The 23,804-nt window shown below is 43.0% G+C and overlaps 2 non-coding genes across 2 annotated transcripts; both read left to right on the forward strand.

The window, feature by feature from the left end:
* The first annotated feature begins 2,572 nt into the window (after positions 1 to 2,572).
* On the forward strand, positions 2,573 to 2,679 carry LOC125586553. The gene has a single exon (XR_007323090.1). It is a non-coding gene; the product is annotated as a small nucleolar RNA R71 (small nucleolar RNA).
* An 18,158-nt stretch (positions 2,680 to 20,837) lies between these two features.
* LOC125586554 lies at positions 20,838 to 20,944 on the forward strand. The gene has a single exon (XR_007323091.1). It is a non-coding gene; the product is annotated as a small nucleolar RNA R71 (small nucleolar RNA).
* Positions 20,945 to 23,804: the final 2,860 nt, after the last annotated feature.

Below are 23,804 nucleotides of genomic sequence, written 5' to 3' on the forward strand. Positions count from 1 at the left end.
CTGGAAGAATCCTGAATATCCATCAAGAAAGCAATAGAATGGATGGTTTGCAAGTCTCTCAAGCATCTTATCAATAAATGGAAGTGGAAAATGATCTTTTCTAGATGCAGAGTTCAGTTTTCGGTAATCAATACACATTCTATGACCAGTGACTGTTCTTGTTGGTATCAATTCATCCTTGTCATTTTTAATTACATTTATACCACCCTTCTTTGGCACAACATGCACAGGAGATACCCATTTAGAATCTGAAATAGGGTAACTAACACCAGCATTTAAGAGTTTAAGAATCTCTTTCTTTACAACATCCTTCAGGTTAGGATTTAACCTTCTTTGATGCTCGACAGAAGTCATTGATTCATCCTCAAGATGTATCCTATGCATACACAAAGAGGGTGATATTCCTTTGATGTCATCAAGAGAGTAACCTATTGCTTTTCTAAATCTTTTAAGTCTTTTTAAAAGTTCAGATAGCTCAGTTTCAGTAAGTTCACTACTCACAATGACTGGAAGTTTCATTAGAACCAAGGAATGCATACCTTACACCATTGGGGAGAGGTTTAAGCTCCACTTTAGGCGCCTTAAGCTCGCTCCAGTCGTCTTGCTGGGTGTCCTCTTGTTGAATGACTGAGGTTTCTTGATGAACCACTTGTGGCAGCTCCTCATACTGATCCTTACTACCAAATCCTTGTGTGAATCCATCATCATCCCATAGGCAGCACTCTCCAGGTTCTCAATCACTTCAGCTTCTCTCTCTATCGTCAAAGCATGCTGTAGAGGGTCTTCTAGTGACAACTCTTCAAGGAGCTCATCAGCAAGGGCGTCCATCTCTTCAATGTAGAAAACTTGCCCTTGAACTTGGTTTCTTCATTACCTCCTTGATGTCAAAGTGAAGAACATGCCCTTTACCCAAGTGGAGATCAATCTTGCCCTCTTTCACATTAACAATTGCTCCTGCTGTAGCTAAGAAAGGCCTTCAAAGGATTAAGGGATCTTGAGCTTCCTCACCCATCTCAAGCACCACAAAGTCTGTAGGGATCTTATAGTTTCCAACCATAACGGGGAGGTCCTCCAAGATACCCACAGGGTACTTCACTGAACGATCAGCCAATACCAGAGACAGTCTACACTTCTTGTACTGAGTGAAACCAAGCTTCTTAGCAACAGATAAAGGCATCAAGCTGACACTAGCTCCCAAATCGCAGAGACATCTATCAAATACCATAGGTCCAAGAGCACAAGGTAATGTGAAGCATCCTGGATCTTCTAGCTTCTTTGGAACAACAAGCCTCTGGATGATGGCACTGCACTCATGAGTGAGAATCATCATGCCCTCCATCTCTTTCTTCTTTGCAGCTACAACATCTTTCAGGAACTTGCTATATTGAGGAATCAGCATGAAAGCATCAATGATGGGCATTGTGACTTGAACTTCACTCATTTGCTTCTCAAATAGAGCTTTGTACTTCTCTAGCAGCTGCCTCTTGAATCTACCAGGGAATGTAAGTTTGGGTTCATAGGGAGGAGGAACAAAAGAATTCTCACTTGCTGGAGCAACAACTTCACCATCTTTCACTGTTTTCTTCTCTTCCCCAACCTTTCCTTTACCTTTGGCTTCCACAATCTTCTCCAAGATTTCATCATTGATTTTCTCATCAACAATCACCACTTCATCATCTATGTTGATGGCAACCCCCTCACCTTGTTTCTCAGCATCCTTGGTGAGAGCTCTCTGAGGTAACTCCTTACCACTCCTGAGGGTGATAGCTTTCATGGTCTCCTTGGGGTTTTGCTCAGATTTTCCAGGTAAAGAACCTTGTTGGCGATTTTGTTGAGTGTTCATGGCAGCAAACTGGTTCTCCAAGGTTCTGAACTTGTTGTTGAGCTCATTGTAGCTTCCATCAATCTTTGAGTGAAGGTTCTTCAACTCATAGCCAACATGCTTCTCACTTCTTGTCTGAGACTCCAAGATTTGTTTCAGTAGGGCATCAGTGCTGCTGACTTGAGGAGTAGAGGTAGAAGGATTAGCTTGTTGTTGGGAAGAATGGTGTCCTTTGTTGTTGAAACCAGGAGGAGGGTTTTGTTGAGGCTGATAGCTGCCTTGCTGGTTGTTCCGAGGCTGATAACCACTCTGTTGGTTGTTGGAATAGGATTTATGTTGGTAGTTGTTGTACTGAAACTTGGGCTCTTTTTTGTACCAGCTACCATTGTTATTGATAAAACACAGTTCTTCTTGACCTTCCAAACCCTCAACCTCATGGACAACAGGTGGTGTCTCTTGGCTTGGGTTACCAACAAAGTGCAGCTGCTCTTGGGTGGCTTTATCAGCAATGAGGATGTCTATTTATCCTGTAGAGCTTTCAACTCCTTCCTCGTCTGCTTGTCATCTGATCTACTGCCTCTGTCGTGGTCTCCACTGTAGACTGCATCACTCTTTACCATGTTGTCAACCAGCTCTTCTGCATCTTCCTCAGTTCTCCCCAAGAAGAACCCATTGCTAGTTGTATCCAGTCTGGCCTTGTACTTAGGAAGAGCACCCCGGTAGAATGTGCTCAGCAAGCTTTCCTTAGAGAAGCCATGGTGTGGGCATTGAGCTTGGTAGCCCTTGAATCTCTCCCAGGCTTCACTGAATCCTTCCAAGTTCTTCTGTTGAAAGCTGGAAATCTCATTTCTCAGCTTAGCAGTTCTTGAAGTAGAGAAGAACTTCTCCAAAAATGCTTTCTTGCAGTCATCCCAGGTGGTTATAGAGTCGCTGGGTAGAGACTTCTCCCACTGACGTGCCTTATCCCCCAAAGAGAAAGGGAATAGCTTGAGCTTTAAGGCATCTTCGGACACACCATTGGTCTTTGACAACCCACAGTAGCTGTCGAACCTGTCCAAGTGATCAAATGGGTCCTCTAGAGCCAAGCCATGATACTTGTTGTTCTCGATCACGTTGAGGAGTCCTGATTTGATCTCAAAGTTGTTGGCTGCTACAGCTGGTGCTCGGATTCCCAATCTATGACCATGAATGTTGGGGCGGTCATAAGTGCCAATGGGTCGAGCTGCTCGCTGTTGGTTTTGTGGAACGTTGTTAGCTCCATTGGCGTCCGCATCATTTTGAGGTATGTCTCCCATATCAGTATCCAATCTCTGCAAGTGAGCCTGTTGCTCTTCTTCTCTTCTCTTTCTAGCACACTCTCTCTCTAAAGCTCTGATGTCTGCAGCTCTTGGAACTAGGTTTGATGGACCCCTGCTCCTCAAGTTCATACACCTGTAAATTAAAGGGAGGTGAAGAAGGAGAATCAGTAACAAAAGAAAATAAAAATGACTTAGTCTCAAGCAACTGACTAAATCTCAATGTTCAAATCTACTCAGAATTTGGCAACGGCGCCAATTTGATGTTAGGAGTTTTCAAGGCTCCTAAGACAAATGATGTAGTATAAAAGATTGTCGAACCAATTCTAAGGGATTTCAAAGCACCGAGAATGCAAGTACGTACTTAATCTAAGTGCAACCGATAATTTGGATGGTTTTAAACTACTAATAATAATAGAATGCAAGAACAGAACAATAAAACAATAAAAAATGACTTTCTTTGGTTATGATAAAAGAGAACTCATGGGTATAAGAATTATACCTTGGGTGATCAAGTTTCGAACTAAGGATGGCAAATGATCAATCAAACTATCAACCTTAAGCTTAGACACAATCTTAAACAAACTCTATGTCTAGATGAATGTCCATTTACTAACATATTTCAAACATCAAATGTCTTTGGTTGAATAATATGAAAGCAATCATTACTAACAAGTCTATTGGCTATCTTAACACCTTTAACAACAAATGTCTTTGGCAAAGTATGTTAAAAGCTTAGGAGAGTTGTCTCAGGCATTTCATCAAACACCTTGTGGGTGGAAAATGCCTAAAGATCAACTTTTGAGAGGCCAACTCAGAAGATGCATTATGAATACTCTACTAGCAAGGAATAAGAAGGATCTACACTGTAACATCCTAGATCTAGCCTAATCACCCTTAATCTCCCTAACCCATGAATTCAAGAATGGATTACTACTACTCTTCATGATTCCTCTTAAATCCATATTGGATTTCAGATTAATCATGTAGAGAAATTCAGATAATAGATATGAAAACAACAGAATTGCAATAACAAAATGATCAATTGATTCAAAGAGATGAACTTTCCAAGAGGTTTTTGGTGGTTTTCTTTTGATAAAAGATAATCTGCCTCTAATGGCTTACAAAAGATACTTAAACTTAGGTTTAGAAAGTAAAAACGTGCATAATGAAATGACCAAAAGGCCCTTCAGTAAACATGAAGTCGAGCAAACAAAAGGCGCGCAGCGACCTCCAGTAGTCGCTCCGAGAGGTCGCTCCAGGCTTCGGGAGCGACCTGGAGGGGTCGCTGCGAGACGTCGCTCCAGGTCGCTCTCGTGTCTCCGAGCGATGAAAACGCGAGCGACTTCTCCGCGTCGCTCTGGTAAGGTCGCTCTCGTGCCTCCGAGCGATGAAAATGCGAGCGACATCGGGGTGTCGCTCTGGCCAAGTCGCTCTGAAGGGGTGTCACAGCGACTTCACGGTGTCGCTCCGGTGAGGTCGCTCCCATGCACTGCTCGTCCAATGATCACCTTTATCACCTCTTTTGAGCTCCAAATGTACCCAAATGTCTCCAAGAACTCCATGTGGTACTCCAATACCTGATAAAGACTCATGTATGCAAAATGCAACCTAAACATGGCTAAATCCTAGTCTATATGATCAAAATGCACATGGGTGAACGGATAAAATAATGGAAATATGCAAGATATCAACTTCCCCAAACTTGTTCTTTTACTTGTCCACAAGTGAACTTTCTAGAACTCATAGGGAGAGAGGGTTGAAGGTGGGAGCTCATAGCCAAAAGAAACACAACTAGCACTCAATTCAACATCTAATCCAACATGAGCACACTCTCTTATTACACTCTAGCTTCTCTAGGCCTATCTCAACTCCTTTTGCCCTTACACTCATCATCAAGCATCCACACATTCAAATCAACCAACTCTAACATTCATTAAGCATAAAACATCAGGTGAATTCTTGCAAATGGTCAATTTTTCCAAATCATTTGGTTGGGTAAGGGTAGGCTTTTTATTCAAGTGAGTCAAGAGGTTCAAGATATATGATCTTTAAGGTGGTTTACTCTCGAAACAAGTAGCCTTGACATTGCACATAATATATCTAAGAAAGGGACCAACTCATGCATACAATACTCAATCTCCATTGTTCTACCCTTTTCCCAAACATACAAGTTACACAATCACTTCCCAATGTCAAACCCAACTCACATCTCTCACCAAAAGAACCCAAGAACACTTTGCACATAAAACTCTTTTTTTTTTGAAATCTATAAAAGATTTTCCTCAACTTCAAAACAATCTTAGCTCCTTACAACTTTACTAGCCCCCTTTTCTTTTTTTTCTTCTTTTTTTTTCTTTCTTCTTTTCTTATATTTTTCTTCTCTTTTTTTTTCGGGGGCCAAGACTTTTCATAAACTCGAGCTAGATGTTTATCTACTAATTCGAATAAGATTATCCATTTAAACACAAAGAGTCTATTATTTTCCTTCGAACTTTTCATGCTTCCAAATCATAATCACAATACTCACCCCCACCTATAGCTAGACAATAGAGTGCCTAATCTAGCAAGAATGAAGATCAAGCATTGTCATTCCCGATACTCTCTGCACATGTAAGACTTTCCGAAAAAGACCTCACTCATCAAACAATGAAAGCTTAAAAGGAGGAAAGGGTTTTGGGAGTGGTGTACCACTCGAGTTTGTCAAAAAGATTGGCATAAAGGATGTGACAACTCAAGTGTGTATATCCATGACTCAGTACACAATGGACCATAAGCAAGAAGCATTAAGTTCGTTCAGTTCAAATAAGGTTTTAGTTGGCTTTAAAGATTGAGTTTCAGCAACTAATGAGATTCAGGAAGGGTTTTCAATGCTCGAAACATACAAGGTTTTTTTAGAGATGCAATAGCTACTCGAGTGTGAGATAGTGTTCTTTACAAGGCATCTTAAATCATTGCTCCCAATGCAAGTGAATGCTACCTATATGCTCTAGACTCTCCTAAAAATGCAAGTGATGCAATCTATATGTTTTTTTTTTTATGCAAAAAGGTATGTGTGCAAGACTCAATGCAAATTCATCAAAGCAAACATGATCAAATACTTGGTACCTCCCCCAAACTTAAGTTACACACAAGTAGAGGGAGATACCCACAAGAAAAAGCTAATATGCAAAAATGAGATGGTATATACAAGGGGAAATAGTGAAGTACCTTCAAAGATAGTGAGTAGGGGCAGAGGCCCCAGCATCGTCGTCGTCCGGTGGGAATGTGGTGTAGTAACCCCCAGGTGCTGAGCTGTAGTCTCCATACCATTGTTGGCTCTGAACCTCGTCAATCTCAACCTCACTATCTGAAGAGGCTAGGGATGGAGACTTGTTTCCTGAGGTGGAGGGTTGAATGGGTGGGTTCCTCCATGTTCGCTGGAGCTGTCTATCAGTGAGGGGGAAACCAAGATCAGTAGGCTGAGGTGGGGGCTGGGGTACTGATGTGTTCGCGAAGGCGAAGTCCGCTGAGCTACATCCATCTATGCCTCCTCTGGTCAAGACATCGACCACTTTCTTCATGAACTTGGCTGAAGTCTTTGCTTGCTTCTTCACCGTCTTGCTCAGTGCCTTGCACTTGTCCTTCAGCTTTTCTATTGTCCTGTCTTGTGCCTTGTTCCATCTCTGAAGTCGACCAATATGCTCATGAGCATCACGAAGCGCACCAGGAGGAAGAACCCCATCATGTGGCTTGAAGTAGTACCGCGGAGGTCCATAGACAGGTACAGATGCTTCCCTAGGAGGTTCGTAATGTCTCGTCGAAACACTTCTTTTCCTTGGTGGAGCAATGGGACCGAGAGACCCGTGTTCTCCAAGAAAGTCTTCCTGTGATATGTTGAAACTGATAGCTCCAGGTCTCTCTAAGCTCGTCAGGTTCTGGTTTGGAAGAACCACTTCGACAGGCTTGCCCTGCAAGTAGTAGTGGTAGACGTAGTCCTTCCCATACATCCCACTGAAATAGGTGGCAATCCTCAAGTAAGTGCCATCGATTAACTTAGGCCCTGCTGCGTCCTTTCCCAAGGGAACATTCAGAAATTGGAGCAGTGGTGTGATCATCCCGCCTATCCCAACCTTTGGGTGCGAATCAGTGGTGTACCATGCCCAGTTTCTGTAGTGCTCGAGACAATTCACGAAGAAGCGGATCATCCCGAAGGTAGCATAGATGTCGGTGCTTGGAAGGGGCAACGCTCCATGTGGGGCGTAGGGGCGGATAGCCAGGCAGAGCAGTCGCATGTCTTCCTTGGTGACATTACCAGCTTGCTTCTGTGGGTAGAATGCATGGACGAGCATCCTATGGAGGTAGCGTACAGACAGGTGCCGGATATGTGAGTTCTTGTTTCAAGTGATCAACTTCCAAAGCTGGGTGGGGAGGTTTTCACACTTGGGAAGGGAGTAGTCTGCCAAGTCTTGGAAACCCATGACTCTCCCAATGTCTTTGAAATTCATGTTGTAATCTCTCCCATTGACCTTGAACCTGATTTTGCCCCATCCTTGCCTCACGGGCGGAGCGTCATGGTAAGTGACCTCAAGGGAAGACAAGAACTGACAGGAGACATCCCTGTAGACAGGGTAGGCCATGGTGAGGAGTTTGGGCATCTTCAGGTGCCTCAGCATTGCCTCAATATCAGAATCGAGACCCAACTCCTTCAGCAAATCAAGGTCGGCGAATCTGGTTGGAGTCCAAGTCACCCCATTCAGCAAATGATGATACAGCTCTTCCTCAGATGGAGTTTTCGCCCTGTCTCTATCAACGGCAACCTCCTTCCCTTTTGACATCTTGGCCCTCTTTGAAGGAGCCTGCTCATCCGCACTTTCATTGCCACTCTCCTCGTCTGTGGCAACTGCTACACTTTTTTCTGCCCTCCTCTTCTGCTCTTTTGTCTTCTTTGCAGCCAAGGTTTGCTGTCGAGAAGTCCTCTGTGTACCAGAGCCAGTCTGCTCCGAGGATAAATCTTTCCCTCTCAATGCAGATTCTCGTCTCTCAGCTTCTTGCTTCTCAGCATCTGACTTTCCCTTAGTTTTCTTAACCATTGGCACCTGAAAAATTCAAAACTTGGAAAGGGATAAGTGGATAAACTTTGCAAATGAAAATGGCAGGAGTAGACTCAACAAATGAATAACAATTTAAACTCAAGTTAATTAAGCAGTCAAGCTAAGAGTAATGAATCACACTTCTCAATCTTTTAAAATTTTGAAAATTACAAGACAAGTAAAATTCAAAAATTAAAGTGGTTTTAGAATGAGAGAATTCTTTAATCAAACCTTTCAACACCTTAACATACTAACTTACCCACTAGCACACTCAATTGGGGTCAATTTTGAAAACCCCCACATCCATGAACCCTAATTTTGCCAAAGTTCAAATTAAACTCAATTTAACTATTGATTCAACAATCCAACTTGATAGGTAAGCTTTCCCTAGTCTATTTTACCACAATCTAGCAAGAAAATGACCAAAATTCGATTTTCAAATTCTAGAGTTCATGGACCTACGAATTTGATCTTAAAAACTCAATACCTTGCTTTGGATGAAAGGAAATGGTGAATGGCTGGTGAGGAATAGACTACAGGGGCGAAAGCTTGGATTTAGAAACAAGAACTTGTTGATTTGGGTGAGAATTGAGAAAGTTAGGGGATTTTTGGTGTGGGTGAGTTTGAGAGAGTATGAATGTTTATGAGAGGAGGAGAGGGTGAGGAAGATGAAATCGTGGGTGTTTGGTAGGTTTAGGGGCGTCCGGTTCGGTTTAAGTAGATTGAGGATTGGTTTATTTTAATTAAACCGGGTTTAAAACGAAGAAAACTTACCTGGACCGGCTCGGAAGCGACTTGAGGGTGTCGCAGCGAGAGGTCGTTCCCGGGTCGTTTCTTCGCGAGCGACCTGGCTGTGTCGCTCCGAAGACGTCGCTCTCAGATGGAGCGACTTCATGTGCTCGCTCTAGGAGGTCGCTCCGAGAGCGATTCTCGCGTATCTGACGCCATAAACGCGAGCGATATCGCTGTTTCGCTCCGGCCACGTCGCTCCCAGCTGGAGCGACCTTATGGTGTCGCTGCGGAACGTCGCTGCGAGGTCGATTTTGTGCCTAAAAACCGCGAAAATGCGAGCGACCTGGCTGTGTCGCTCCGAAGACGTTGCTCCCAGATGGAGCGATTTCATGTGCTCGCTCTAGGAAGTCGCTCCGAGAGAGATTCATGCGTATCCGACGTCATAAACGCGAGGGATCTCTCTGTGTCGCTCCGGCCACGTCGCTTCCAGCTGGAGCGACCTTATGGTGTCGCTGCGGAACTTCGCTGCGAGGTCGATTTCGTGCCCAAAAACCGCGAAAAGGCGAGCGACCTGGCTGTGTCGCTCCGAAGACGTCGCTCCCAGCTGGAGCGACCCTTCAAAGTCGCTGCTGATCCTCGCTCCCACGATCGATTCTCTGCTCAAACCGGATTGATCAAGCACCTGCACACCACTTCAAAAAAAAATTTTTTTTTTTTTTTTTTTTTTGAAATATGATGAAAATGATTATACTAATGCAATATGTAGAAGGATACGCATGAGACTTCCTCCCAAGTGAGCTTGTTTTAAGTCTCTAGCTTGACTTTGCCTCCTTTTGGATTAGGTCGGGGTAGGATCAGACAGTGGAGTTGAAACCCCATCTTCCTCGGGTGCATTTGCCATGTAGAGCTTAACCCTTTGCCCATTGACTGTGAAGTCTCTTCCATCAGTACTCCACAAAACTATTGCTCCATATGGCCTAACCTCCTTGACCTTGAAAGGACCAGACCACCTTGACTTAAGCTTTCCTGAAAATAACTTCAGCCTAGAGTTGTAGAGAAGAACTTGATCTCCTTCTTTAAACTCTTTCTCTTCAGGATATTCTTGTCATGGAAAGCTTTAGTCTCCTCCTTGTAGATCCTTGAGTTCTCAAAAGCATCCATTCTTATCTCATCAAACTCATGTAGCTGAAAAAACCTTTTCTCCTTGGCACTCTTGATGTCAAAGTTCAGCAACTTTACAGCCCATAGTGCCTTGTATTCAAGCTCCACTGGCAGATGGCAAGCTTTCCCGTACACTAGGTTGAAAGGTGTGGTCCCCAGAGGTGTCTTGTAAGCTGTCTTATAAGCCCAAAATGCATCATCAAGCTTAATTGACCAATCATTCCTTGTAATCCCCACAATCTTCTCCAAAATGGACTTGATCTCTCTGTTAGAAATCTCAACTTGACCACTTGTTTGAGGGTGGTAAGGAGTTGCAATCTTGTGCTTAACACTGTTCTTCTTGAGAAGTCCCTCAAGCAGTTGTTGATGAAATGAGACCCTCCATCACTGATTACAAATCTTGGAACCCCGAACCTTGGAAAGATGGTGCTCCTGAACATCTTGGTTACAACTCTAGCATCATTGGTGGGACTTGCAATAGCTTCCACCCATTTGGAGACATAGTCAACAGCTACAAGGATGTATTTGTTGCCAAAAGATGATGGAAATGGCCCCATGAAATCTATACCCCATACATCAAACACTTCAACTTCAAGGATTGGATTTTGAGGCATCTCATTCCTTTTTGTGATGTTCCCTCTCCTTTGGCATGAATCACACTTTGAAACAAAGTCCTGTGTATCCTTTAACATATGTTGCCACCAGAATCCAGCTTGTAGCACTTTCGCAACAGTCTTGAAGGTAGCAAAGTGGTCTCCATAGGATGATCCATGACACTGTGTAAGGATCCCATCAATCTCCTCATTAGCAACCACTCTCCAATAAAGTTGATCCTTGCAGAGAATGTAGAGGTAGGGCTCATCCCAGTAGTATCTCTTCACATCCTTGCAGAACTTCTTCTTGGCATAGCCCACAAGATTCAAAGGTTTTTTTCCTGTGGCTATGTAATTTACCAAATCAGCATACCAAGGTTCTTTCTCCTCTGTTGCCTTGAATTCTTCAAGCTTCCTACCAGTCTCACAAACTGCCATCACTGCTCCAATAGCCATGATCTGTTCCTCAGGAAGTCCTTCATCAATAGGAATGCCACACTCCACTCTCAGCCTGGACAAGTGATCAGATACACCATTCTCAACTCCTGGCTTGTCCTTGATCTCTAAATCAAACTCTTGAAGCAAAAGAATCCATCTCAAGAGCCTGGGTTTTGCATCCTTCTTTGCCAAAAGATGTCTCAGCGCAGCATGATCTGTGTAGACAATGACTTTAGATCCCACCAAGTAGCTTCTGAACTTCTCAAAGGTAAAGACAATGGCTAGCATCTCCTTCTCTATTGTGGCATATCTCATCTGAGCATCATTCAGGGTTTGGCTCGCGTAGTAGATCACATGGGTCTTGCCATCTTTCTTCTGCCCCAAAACAGCTCCCACAGCATAGTCACTAGCATCACACATGATCTCAAAGGAGATATCCCAATCAGGTGGCTTGACAATCGGAGCACTGATGAGTTCACCTTTCAGCTTCTTGAAGGCTTGTAGACATTCCACAACAAAGCTGAAAGTGGCTTCCTTGCACAGCAGCCTGGTCAATGGTCTAGTGATCATGGAGAAGTCCTTGATGAATCTTCTGTAGAACCCAGCATGACCAAGAAAACTTCGGATGTCTTTCATTGTCTTTGGTGGGGGCAAACCAACCATAACATTGATTTTGGCCTTATCCACCTCAATCCCCTTCTCTGAAATCTTGTGTCCCAGCACAATCTCTTCCTTAACCATGAAGTGACACTTATCCCAATTCAGCACAAGGTTAGTGTCTTCACATCTCTGTAGGACCCTACACAAATTTGACAAACAAGCAGAAAACGACGATCCGTAGACAGAGAAATCATCCATGAACACCTCCACAACATCCTCAATTAGATCAGAGAAAATTGACATCATGCACCTTTGAAAGGTGGCTGGAGCATTACATAGACCAAATGGCATTCTTCGATATGCGAAGGTACCATAAGGACATGTGAATGTCGTTTTCTCTTGATCATTGGGATGTATGGGGATCTGGAAGAATCCTGAATATCCATCAACAAAGCAATAGAATGGATGGTTTGCAAGTCTCTCAAGCATCTGATCAATAAATGGAAGTGGAAAATGATCTTTTCTAGATGCAGAGTTCAGTTTTCGGTAATCAATACACATTCAATGACCAGTGACTGTTCTTGTTGGTATCAATTCATCCTTGTCATTTTTAATTACAGTTATACCACCCTTCTTTGGCACAACATGCACAGGAGATACCCATTTAGAATCTGAAATAGGGTAAATAACACCAGCATTTAAGAGTTTAAGAATCTCTTTCTTTACAGCATCCTTCGGGTTAGGATTTAACCTTCTTTGATGCTCAGAAGTCATTGATTCATCCTCAAGATGTATCCTATGCATACACAAAGAGGGTGATATTTCTTTGATGTCATCAAGAGAGTAACCTATTGCTTTTCTAAATCTTTTAAGTGTTTTCAAAAGTTAAGATAGTTCAGTTTCAGTAAGTTCACTACTCACAATGACTGGGTAAATTTCATTAGGACCAAGGAACGCATACCTTACACCATTGGGGAGAGGTTTAAGCTCCACTTTAGGCGCCTTACACCGTGTACGTTCTCGGTCGCTCGCCGTGTACGTGCTCGATCGCTACGTAGGGACCGAGCTTTGGTGAGAGCTCGGTCGCTACGTAGCGACCGAGCCGTGTACGTGCTCGGTTGCTATGTAGCGACCGAGCTTTGGTGAGAGCTCGGTCGCTACGTAGCGACCGAGCTGTGTACGTGCTCGGTCGCTACGTAGCGACCAGCTTTTGCGCTGGTTGCTACGCGGCAACCTTGTTCGCGTCTTTCTCGGATTTTTCGTGAATGTGTTTTCTCCGCAAGATTCTTCGTAAAAATAAATCTTTTTCTAAGATTTATTTTTCGTAAAAACGTTCATGCCGATTTTTACGTACTTTCAGACATTGATTCCGTCGTGACCGATTTTGACCCCAACAGTTAGCCCACCGGCTCGTTAGAACCATGAGCTTCTAGCGTGAGGTTTTAGAAAGTGGCTTGGCAAGTTAGGTGAGTTAGGCGGAATTAATGGTTGAAAAGGTCCGTGGTAAGTGGTCTTCTCGCTCTTCTAATAGTAAAACGCGATAAGATTGGGGCTGCACCTTATGACGGCTGCCTAAGTACCCTTGTTGATGGGATCAAGCCTTTCGTAGTTCGTCTTGGAGTTAAGGTTCGTATGATTAGTTTTCCAGCGAGACCATTACGGTCTGGTTTTTATGTAGAGGTTATCAGGCGTGTTGCTGCCGATGGCATTTTATATTGGTGTAGAAGGAAGACTACGAGTTGTCATCTCGTAATCTAACTCTGTGTGTATTGCTATATCCGTGATCTATTTCGAGAGTTTTCCGCAGTGTGTAAATTTGCGGGATTTCTGAAGACGCTCGAATATTGGCAAATAGACAAATTTTGGGATCTCGTATCAAGATTTTTGATACTATGCCTAGAGATGTTAGAGACCAGTGCGCTGGGTTTAGGGCAAGACCTAGGTTTACTCCTGGTTTTAGAGGGTGCGATGACTAATTTGACTTACGTATCCCGTTTCATCCTGATTCCATACCGATTTAAAGTCCGCGATAGGTTTTCGGCTTATACGACTTGTATGGTTGGAACTGAGCATCTCTCCAAGGACAATTTTTAAGCCTCCTGGAAGTGCTGACCAAAAATTTTGGGTTTCTTTTATAGCGCTATTATCCTTGTGTCGGATGTACGAGAGTCATCTCTACGAGATGGCTAAGTCTGTTTAGGACGTTAAGAGTTTGTTGTGATCAGCAACAAACTTAATGGTTAAAATTATCGTTTCGAGTCTTTGCGAAGGATATGTTTTGAGAAGATGTTAGTGCGTATGATTGTCTGGTCTTCCAAGAAAGTGTTTTTATCGAGGATGGAAATTTCGTCGAAGAACGAATCTTCAGGTGTCTTCGACGTCTCGCGATGCTGAAGATTTGTTATTCTTTCGTATGTCGCGTTTCGTGCTTGAAATGTTCGCGGGCTTGAAGATGTTTCGCGATGTTGCAAGGGATTAGTCTTAGCCCTGCGTTTGGGAAACATTCTGGTTTGACTACAGATGTTTGCAGTTAGAATTGTTGTTCCTGTTTGGATTTGATTTGCGATCGAGGAGTTAGGACCAAGGGGTCGCGTAAATTTGTCTCCGGAAAGAGGCATCCTCCTATACCGTGCTTTGTGTGGTGTTGGCCTTCCGAGATTTCTTTCGTGTCTATTTGAGGATGTTCTGTATAGCTATAGGAGCTCTGTTACGATTTTTCCTTACATGCCGCATTTTACGAGTAAAACACAGCGGGCTTAAAGTGAATCGTAGTATATGGAACTTGGTCGATTTTTGACAAGTGGAACCTTTCCGTTAACTATTTGGTTGTTAGGACTGAGTTTTGTTATGACGAATTTACCATATGATTCCCGTTTTTGGGTGGTACGATAATTGTTTGTGTAATCGTTACTTGGCGTTTCAAGACAAATTCCGGATTACCTTTTAGCCGTCAAGTTATTGGAGCGGTGGTTGCTCAATTGTTTTGGCTTTGCATAAAGGTTGTGCTCAGCTTTATAGCCAAGGACGTTGTTGCCAAAGGATTAGACCATGACACTTTCGGGCTGTCAATAAGGTCAAGTCGGTTAGAATCGTCCTTAAAGGGGATGTTGTAACCTAGTTCGGCTTCGAAGGAAAGGCGTAATTGGGCGAGTGACGAATGGCGTTTTTCGAGATTGATAGGCCGAGTATGCCCATGGTGGTAGAAAACGTTTTTCCACTTTAGGGTTAATTTATACGATGAAAGTTTCATATAATGTTTCCTTTATTCGTATGGAAGTTGTTTCCTTTGTTTCCAAGGGAGATAAAGCCTAAGAAGCTCGATAAAGAGCCCGTGCGGAGTCAGTTGCGGGGTGATTTCCTGCTCGGACGTGACCAAGCGGAATGAGAGCGGATGCCAGTGAGTCGCGGAGATAAAGAATGAGACCTTTCAGATTGTGGCGCGAGGAAGTAAAGTTTATATTGGTCGTCCAATGTCGGATCATACAGCTTGGTTTTTTGCTATAAGGAAAGTACTTTTTCGTAAAACCTGTTACGTTTACTTTCGAAAGTTACTTCGTATGACATGATCTGATTATACGAAGGTTTTTTTGCGTAAGTAACGATTTCGCTTTTGTTTTTATTTTTCGGTGAAAGTTTCTCTGAGTCACTCATGGATTTTTACCAAAGGTTATTTCACCGAGATCTAGTCGCGAAATGTTTTTGCAGGTTTCTTGAATGAATCACTTAAATAGCGATAGACTTAGTCGACGAGCGGGGAAGACGTGTTCTCTTTGTCGTATTATCTGTTACTTTTGTTCTTGATTTTGCTTTGTCGCAAATGTTTTTGATGTTTTTCCGTGAGTCGGTTGGTTCAACGGAAAATGAGAGTGATGCTTTGATGCCTGAAGATTTCTCGTATAATGATTCTTATACGAAACTCGTTTTATCAAATCGGAAAAGATCTTTATGACTTCAGAAAATCATCGACTTTCATTCTGAAGTTTGGCAGAGGTTTTCTAAACGAATGATTGCGATGATAGATGATGTATAGTCTTTGAGAATTTTTCCAACATGGTTTGGATCAGTTCCTAGCGTTTAGGCAAATCTCAGATTGTCGTTTGCTTTTAGGATGATCTTGATGAGACATCGCATTGTATGAATATTTTTTTGAAGTATGGGAGTATACGAGTATAGTATACGCACCTACTCCATCCCCTTTTTTTTTGAGGAATAGAATGATCGACAGTCCGAGTCGGTTTGAAGACGACACTTGGACTGTGATTTGGTTGTTTCCAGGTTAAAGACTTGGAATATGTCGGTTCCGAGAGAATTGCCAGAAACGAATCGGTTTTAAGACGACGTTCATGTCTCTAGTTTTTTCTATCCTTAGGAAGCGAGCTTGTTATGCGTGGCGATCGTTTCTAGATTTACAGAGAGTTTAGATCGGTTTGCAAGATCTGGACGAACAGTTACGGGACAATATATCGAGACACGAAAAATCACCTAAGACTTAGTTCGCTAGACTATCCACCTAGGTTTAACGTTCCCTATAGTTTTTTGGCAGTCTCAAAGGCGTTTTTATTTCTTAGTAATTTCCTAGGAAAACTCCAAGTCTGATTTCAAAAATTTCAAGTCGCAAATACCTTAGTTCTCTCGAAGATGCAGTTTTGTCTCTTCTCAGTTTTGCTTGCTCATTTCAACTTCCTCTTCTTGTGTATGTTCGCCTTTTTCGATATTGGTGTTTATCCTTTGAAACTTGACATTTATCTTCCGAACTTGACTGATACGAAGTCAATAAAATGGTTCAACATAATTGTATAGTTGAGGCGGCTAAGGTGTTAAGTTAACCGTTGCCGTATTATACGATTAATCTGAATCCATGCGAGAAAACTAGTCTTTGCGGGTATTTTTTATCGTAAAGTTTGAATGGTAACTCCAATCGAGACGAGACGAGACGTTTCGATCAAGATTTGAAGGAGAGCACAAAGATGGAGGTAAGGGCAAGTAGGAGCAAGCGAGGGAGTTTAGACGAGTCTTACTTGTTTTCGTCGTAAAATCTCAACGGAAACTCCGATTGAGCGAAACGAAAAGCGTTTCGATCGGGATTCAAAAGAAAACACAAAGGAGGAGTTTTTTGAGGCCTGGCAGGTCGCTATGTAGCGAGCTGGATGTCTGACAAGTCGCTACGTAGCCAGTGGAAGCAAGCCAAGAAGAGTCCTACTTGTTTTCGTCGTAAAATCTCAACGGAAACTCCGATTGAGACGAAACGAAAAGCATTACGATGAGGATTCAAAAGAGAACGCAAAGGAGGACCCTTTTTAGGCCTGACAGGTTGCTACATAGCGAGTAGAGAGATGGCTTGAGCTCGGTCGCTATGTAGCAACCGAGCCATGTGCTTGCTCGGTCGCTACGTAGCGACCGAGCTGTGTAATCGATTTGTTGCGCTTCCTTTTTCTGCGATTAACCTAAGGATTTTCTGCGGTTTTTGGGAGAACAAGTTTTACCCTTCTGAAATGTTTTCGGAAAACGTGTTTTGGTAAAATCTTTACACATTGAGATTTCTTTTGTTCGGTAATGAGACAAACTTACGGGGTCTGATCAGATTTATCGTTTCCCTTTATGTTTAAAAAGAGAAATCGCGAGCTCATTTCGTTGCACTTCCTGTCGCGAAGAGTCGCGGCTAGGTTTTCGATTTTCTCAAAAACTGTGGCGTTTGCCAAAGCGTTCGCCGTAGGCGCAGTGGCGGCTGGAGTTGTCTTACCAGCGTTATTGCAAACTGCGATTTTGTCTTTCGTATTTCCAGACATTGTTTTGATCAAGCGTTTTGCGGCTATGAGTTAGAGTAATCTGTCGCCCCCCTCCTTCTAGCGCCAAACTGTGGGAAACTAGGAAAAACCCTAATTTCCCAGAGGTCCCGGATCTCTGCGAGAGCCAACGGCAAGTGACCAAATATATGTGGAAATCATGAAAAGATAACAAACGAGTTTAGAGAAAACAGTAGATCTTATTTAGAGCCGCGTGAGAGCGTTGCGATCATTACAAGAGATCATAATAGCTTTGGCCGCAAAGGCTGTCAGCGAGTTACCTAGTTCTAGCGGCCTAAAAGCTCAAATCTAGTTGACTCGCAGCTCGATAACAAAAGACGAAGAAAATACGGAAAAGGTTTTTGATTGATTTCGGACTGAACCTTATTAAAGGCTGCCTACGTACCCCTTTCAAGGATCAAGCCGAACGTAGTTCAAGAGTGAACCAAGAGATCGAACTGCTTGTGCACGTTCGTCTGGTAATTGGGTGCCAGTCATGGAAACAGAGCATGTCGAGAATAATGCCTCAGAGTTTCTAAGTGCCGAGAGTTCTGAGTCTCAAAAAAACGTCCTCGTGCCTCTCGCCTAGGACTCCTTATATACTCGCTCCTAGGTCGGTTTACGCTTTTTCCTCCTCTGCCCTTAGGCCGTCATAACTTAAAAATGGAGATATTCCAATTTTCCCGATCTTTCTAATTATCTTCGAATACTTCATATTTATCCGTGGAAGCTTGACATTTATCTTTCCTTACGAACCAAGCATAAACCGTCCTACGGTTTATGGGCTTTTGGTTAAGAAATCATAAGTGGATTTCGAGTCACTTCTTAGGTCTCTTTGGGCCATTGTTTGACTCGAAATGTTAATTACGGCTTCTTTCGATAAAAACGAACTTTCCACGGTTTTTATCGTAAAGTTCGATTGATGACTTCAAATGACGAGAAACATGAAATGGGTTGGCTACGGTCTTCGGGAGATAGCATTAAAGAGTAGACGAGAATGCATGGATTCGTGTTTTATCGATTTTTAAGAATGCACAGTCGCTACGTAGCGACCGAGTCGTGTGCGTGCTCGGTCGCTACGTAGCGACCGAGCTTCGGGGAGAGCTTGGTTGCTACGTAGCGACCGAGCCGTGTACGTTCTCGGTCGCTACGTAACGACCAGCTTTTGCGCTGGTTGCTACGCGGCAACCTTGTTTGCGTCTTTCTCCGATTTTTTGTGAATGTGTTTTCTCCGCAAGATTATTCGTAAAAATAAGTCTTTTTCTAAGATTTATTTTTTGTAAAAACGTTCATGCCGATATTTACGGACTTTCAGACATTGATTCCGTCGTGACCGATTTTGACCCCAACACTCGCTCCAGTCGTCTTGCTGGGTGTCCTCTTGGTGAATGACTGAGGTTTCTTGATGAACCACTTGTGGCAGCTCCTCATACTGATCCTTACTACCAAATCCTCTGTGTGAATCCATCATCATCCCATAGGCAGCACTCTTCAGGTTCTCAATCACTTCAGCTTCTCTCTCTATCGTCAAAGCATGCTGTAGAGGGTCATCTAGTGGCAACTCTTCAGGGAGCTCATCAGCAAGGGCGTCCATCTATTCAATGTAGAAAACTTGCCCTTGAACTGTTGGTTTCTTCATTACCTCCTTGATGTCAAAGTGAAGAACATACCCTTTACCCAAGTGGAGATCAATCTTGCCCTCTTTCACATTAACAATTGCTCATGCTGTAGCTAAGAAAGGTTTTCCAAGGATTAAGGGATCTTGAGCTTCCTCACCCATCTCAAGCACCACAAAGTCTGTAGGGATCTCATAGTTTCCAACCGTAACGGGGAGGTCCTCCAAGATACCCACAGGGTACTTCACTGAACGATCAGCCAATACCAGAGATAGTCTACACTTCTTGTACTGAGTGAAACCAAGCTTCTTAGCAACAGATAAAGGCATCAAGTTGACACTAGTTCCCAAATCGCAGAGACATCTATCAAATACCATAGGTCCAAGAGCACAAGGTAATATGAAGCATACTGGATCTTCTAGCTTATTTGGAACAACAAGCCTCTGGATGATGGCACTGCACTCATGAGTGAGAATCATCATGCCCTCCATCTCTTTCTTCTTTGCAGCTACAACATCTTTCAGGAACTTGCTATATTGAGGAATCAGCATGAAAGCATCAATGATGGGCATTGTGACTCGAACTTCACTCATTTGCTTCTCAAATAGAGCTTTGTACTTCTCTAGCAGCTGCCTCTTGAATCTACCAAGGAATGTAAGTTTGGGTTCATAGGGAGGATGAACAAAAGAATTCTCACTTGCTGGAGCAACAACTTCACCATCTTTCACTGTTTTCTTCTCTTCCCCAACCTTTCCTTTACCTTTGGCTTCCACAATCTTCTCCAAGATTTCATCATTCATTTTCTCATCAACAATCACCACTTCATCATCTATGTTGATGGCAACCCCCTCACCTTGTTTCTCAGCATCCTTGGTGAGAGCTCTCTGAGGTAACTCCTTACCACTCCTGAGGGTGATAGCTTTCATGGTCTCCTTGGGGTTTTGCTCAGATTTTCCAGGTAAAGAACCTTGTTGGCGATTTTGTTGAGTGTTCATGGCAGCAAACTGGTTCTCCAAGGTTCTGAACTTGTTGTTGAGCTCATTGTAGCTTCCATCAATCTTTGAGTGAAGGTTCTTCAACTCATAGCCAACATGCTTCTCACTTCTTGTCTGAGACTCCAAGATTTGTTTCAGTAGGGCATCAGTGCTGCTGACTTGAGGAGTAGAGGTGGAAGGATTAGCTTGTTGTTGGGAAGAATGGTGTCCTTTGTTGTTGAAACCAGGAGGAGGGTTTTGTTGAGGCTGATAGCTGCCTTGGTGGTTGTTCCGAGGCTGATAACCACTCTGTTGGTTGTTGGAATAGGATTTATGTTGGTAGTTGTTGTACTAAAAGTTGAGCTCTTTTTTGTATCAGATACCATTGTTGTTGATAAAACACAGCTCTTCTTGACCTTCCAAACCCTCAACCTCATGGACAACAGGTGGTGTCTCTTGGCTTGGGTTACCAACAAAGTGCAGCTGCTCTTGGGTGGCTTTATCAGCAATGAGGATGTCTATTTTATCCTGTAGAGCTTTCAACTCCTTCCTCGTCTGCTTGTCATCTGATCTACTGCCTCTGTCGTGGTCTCCGCTGTAGACTGCATCACTCTTTACCATGTTGTCAACCAGCTCTTCTGTATCTTCCTCAGTTCTCCCCAAGAAGAACCCATTGCTAGTTGTATCCAGTCTGGCCTTGTACTTAGGAAGAGCACCCCGGTAGACTGTGCTCAGCAAGCTTTCCTTAGAGAAGCCATGGTGTGGGCATTGAGCTTGGTAGCCCTTGAATCTCTCCCAGGCTTCACTGAATCCTTCCAAGTTCTTCTGTTGAAAGCTGGAAATCTCATTTCTCAGCTTAGCAGTTCTTGAAGTAGAGAAGAACTTCTCCAAAAATGCTTTCTTGCAGTCATCCCAGGTGGTTATAGAGTCGCTGGGTAGAGACTTCTCCCACTGACGTGCCTTATCCCCCAAAGAGAAAGGGAATAGCTTGAGCTTTAAGGCATCTTCGGACACACCATTGGTCTTTGACAACCCACAGTAGCTGTCGAACCTGTCCAAGTGATCAAATGGGTCTTCTAGAGCCAAGCCATGATACTTGTTGTTCTCGATCACGTTGAGGAGTCCTAATTTGATCTCAAAGTTGTTGGCTGCTACATCTGGTGCTCGGATTCCCAATCTATGACCATGAATGTTGGGGCGGTCATAAGTGCCAATGGGTCGAGCTGCTCGCTGTTGGTTTTGTGGAACGTTGTTAGCTCCATTGGCGTCCGCATCATTTTGAGGTATGTCTCCCATATCAGTATCCAATCTCTGCAAGTGAGCCTGTTGCTCTTCTTCTCTTCTCTTTCTAGCACACCCTCTCTCTAAAGCTCTGATGTCTGCAGCTCTTGGAACTAGGTTTGATGGACCCCTGCTCCTCAAGTTCATACACCTGTAAATTAAAGGGAGGTGAAGAAGGAGAATCAGTAACAAAAGAAAATAAAAATGACTTAGTCTCAAGCAACTGACTAAATCTCAATGTTCAAATCTACTCAGAATTTGGCAACAGCGCCAATTTGATGTTAAGAGTTTTCAAGGCTCCTAAGACAAATGATGTAGTATAAAAGATTGTCGAACCAATTCTAAGGGATTTCAAAGCACCGAGAATGCAAGTACGTACTTAATCTAAGTGCAACCGATAATTTGGATGGTTTTAAACTACTACTAATAATAGAATGCAAGAACAGAACAATAAAACAATAAAAAAATGACTTTCTTTGGTTATGATAAAAGAGAACTCATGGGTATAGGAATTAGACTTTGGGTGATCAAGTTTCGAACTAAAGATGGCAAATGATCAATCAAACTATCGACCTTAAGCTTAGACACAATCTTAAACAAACTCTATGTATAGATGAATGTTCATTTACTAACATATTTCAAACATCAAATGTCTTTGGTTGAATAATATGAAAGCAATCATTACTAACAAGTCTATTGGCTATCTTATCACCTTTAACAACAAATGTCTTTGGCAAAGTATGTTAAAAGCTTAGGAGAGTTGTCTCAGGCATTTCATCAAACACCTTGTGGGTGGAAAATGCCTAAAGATCAACTTTTGAGAGGCCAACTCAGAAGATGCATTATGAATACTCTATTAACAAGGAATAAGAAGGATCTACACTGTAACATCATAGATCTAGCCTAATCACCCTTAATCTCCCTAACCCATTAATTCAAGAATGGATTACCTACTACTCTTCATGATTCATCTTAAATCCATATTGGATTTCAGATTAATCATGTAGAGAAATTCAGATAATAGATATGAAAACAACAGAATTGCAATAACAAAATGATCAATTGATTCAAAGAGATGAACTTTCCAAGAGGTTTTTGGTGGTTTTCTTTTGATAAAAGATAATCTGCCTCTAATGGCTTACAAAAGATACTTAAACTTAGGTTTAGAAAGTAAAAACGTGCATAATGAAATGACCAAAAGGCCCTTCAGTAAACATGAAGTCGAGCAAACAAAAGGCGCGCAGCGACCTCCAGTAGTCGCTCCGAGAGGTCGCTCCAGGCTTCGGGACAAGGATACGCATGAGACTTCCTCCCAAGTGAGCTTGTTTTAAGTCTCTAGCTTGACTTTGCCTCCTTTTGGATTAGGCCGGGGTAGGATAAGACAGTGGAGTTGAAACCCCATCTTCCTCGGGTGCATTTGCCATGTAGAGTTTAACCCTTTGCCTATTGACTGTGAAGTCTCTTCCATCAGTACTCCACAAAACTATTGCTCCATATGGCCTAACCTCCTTGACCTTGAAAGGACCGGACCACCTTGACTTAAGCATTCCTGGAAATAACTTCAGCCTAGAGTTGTAGAGAAGAACTTGATCTCCTTCTTTAAACTCTCTCTCTTCAGTATATTCTTGTCATGGAAAGCTTTAGTCTTCTCCTTGTAGATCCTTGAGTTCTCAAAAGCATCCATTCTTATCTCATCAAGCTCATGTAGCTGAAAAAGCCTTTTCTCTTTGGGACTCTTGATGTCAAAGTTCAGCAACTTTACTGCCCATAGTGCCTTGTACTCAAGCTCCACTGGCAGATAGCAAGCTTTCCCGTACACTAGGTTGAAAGGTGTGGTCCCCAGAGGTGTCTTGTAAGCTGTCTTATAAGCCCAAAACGCATCATCAAGCTTAATTGACCAATCCTTCCTTGTAGTCCCCACAATCTTCTCCACTTTAGGCGCCTTAAGCTCGCTCCAGTCGTCTTGCTGGGTGTCCTCTTGTTGAATGACTGAGGTTTCTTGATGAACCACTTGTGGCAGCTCCTCATACTGATCCTTACTACCAAATCCTTTGTGTGAATCTATCTTCATCCCATAGGCAGCACTCTCCAGGTTCTCAATCACTTCAGCTTCTCTCTCTATCGTCAAAGCATGCTGTAGAGGGTCTTCTAGTGACAACTCTTTAAGGAGCTCATCAGCAAGGGCGTCCATCTCTTCAATGTAGAAAACTTGCCCTTGAACTAAGGTTTCTTCATTACCTCCTTGATGTCAAAGTGAAGAACATGCCATTTACCCAAGTGGAGATCAATCTTGCCTTCTTTCACATTAACAATTGCTCATGCTGTAACTAAGAAAGGCCTTCCAAGGATTAAGGGATCTTAAGCTTCCTCACCCATCTCAAGCACCACAAAGTCTGTAGGGATCACATAGTTTCCAACCATAACGGGGAGGTCCTCC

Source organism: Brassica napus, chromosome C4 (genome assembly GCF_020379485.1).
Source record: "Brassica napus cultivar Da-Ae chromosome C4, Da-Ae, whole genome shotgun sequence".
Taxonomy (NCBI): domain Eukaryota; kingdom Viridiplantae; phylum Streptophyta; class Magnoliopsida; order Brassicales; family Brassicaceae; genus Brassica; species Brassica napus.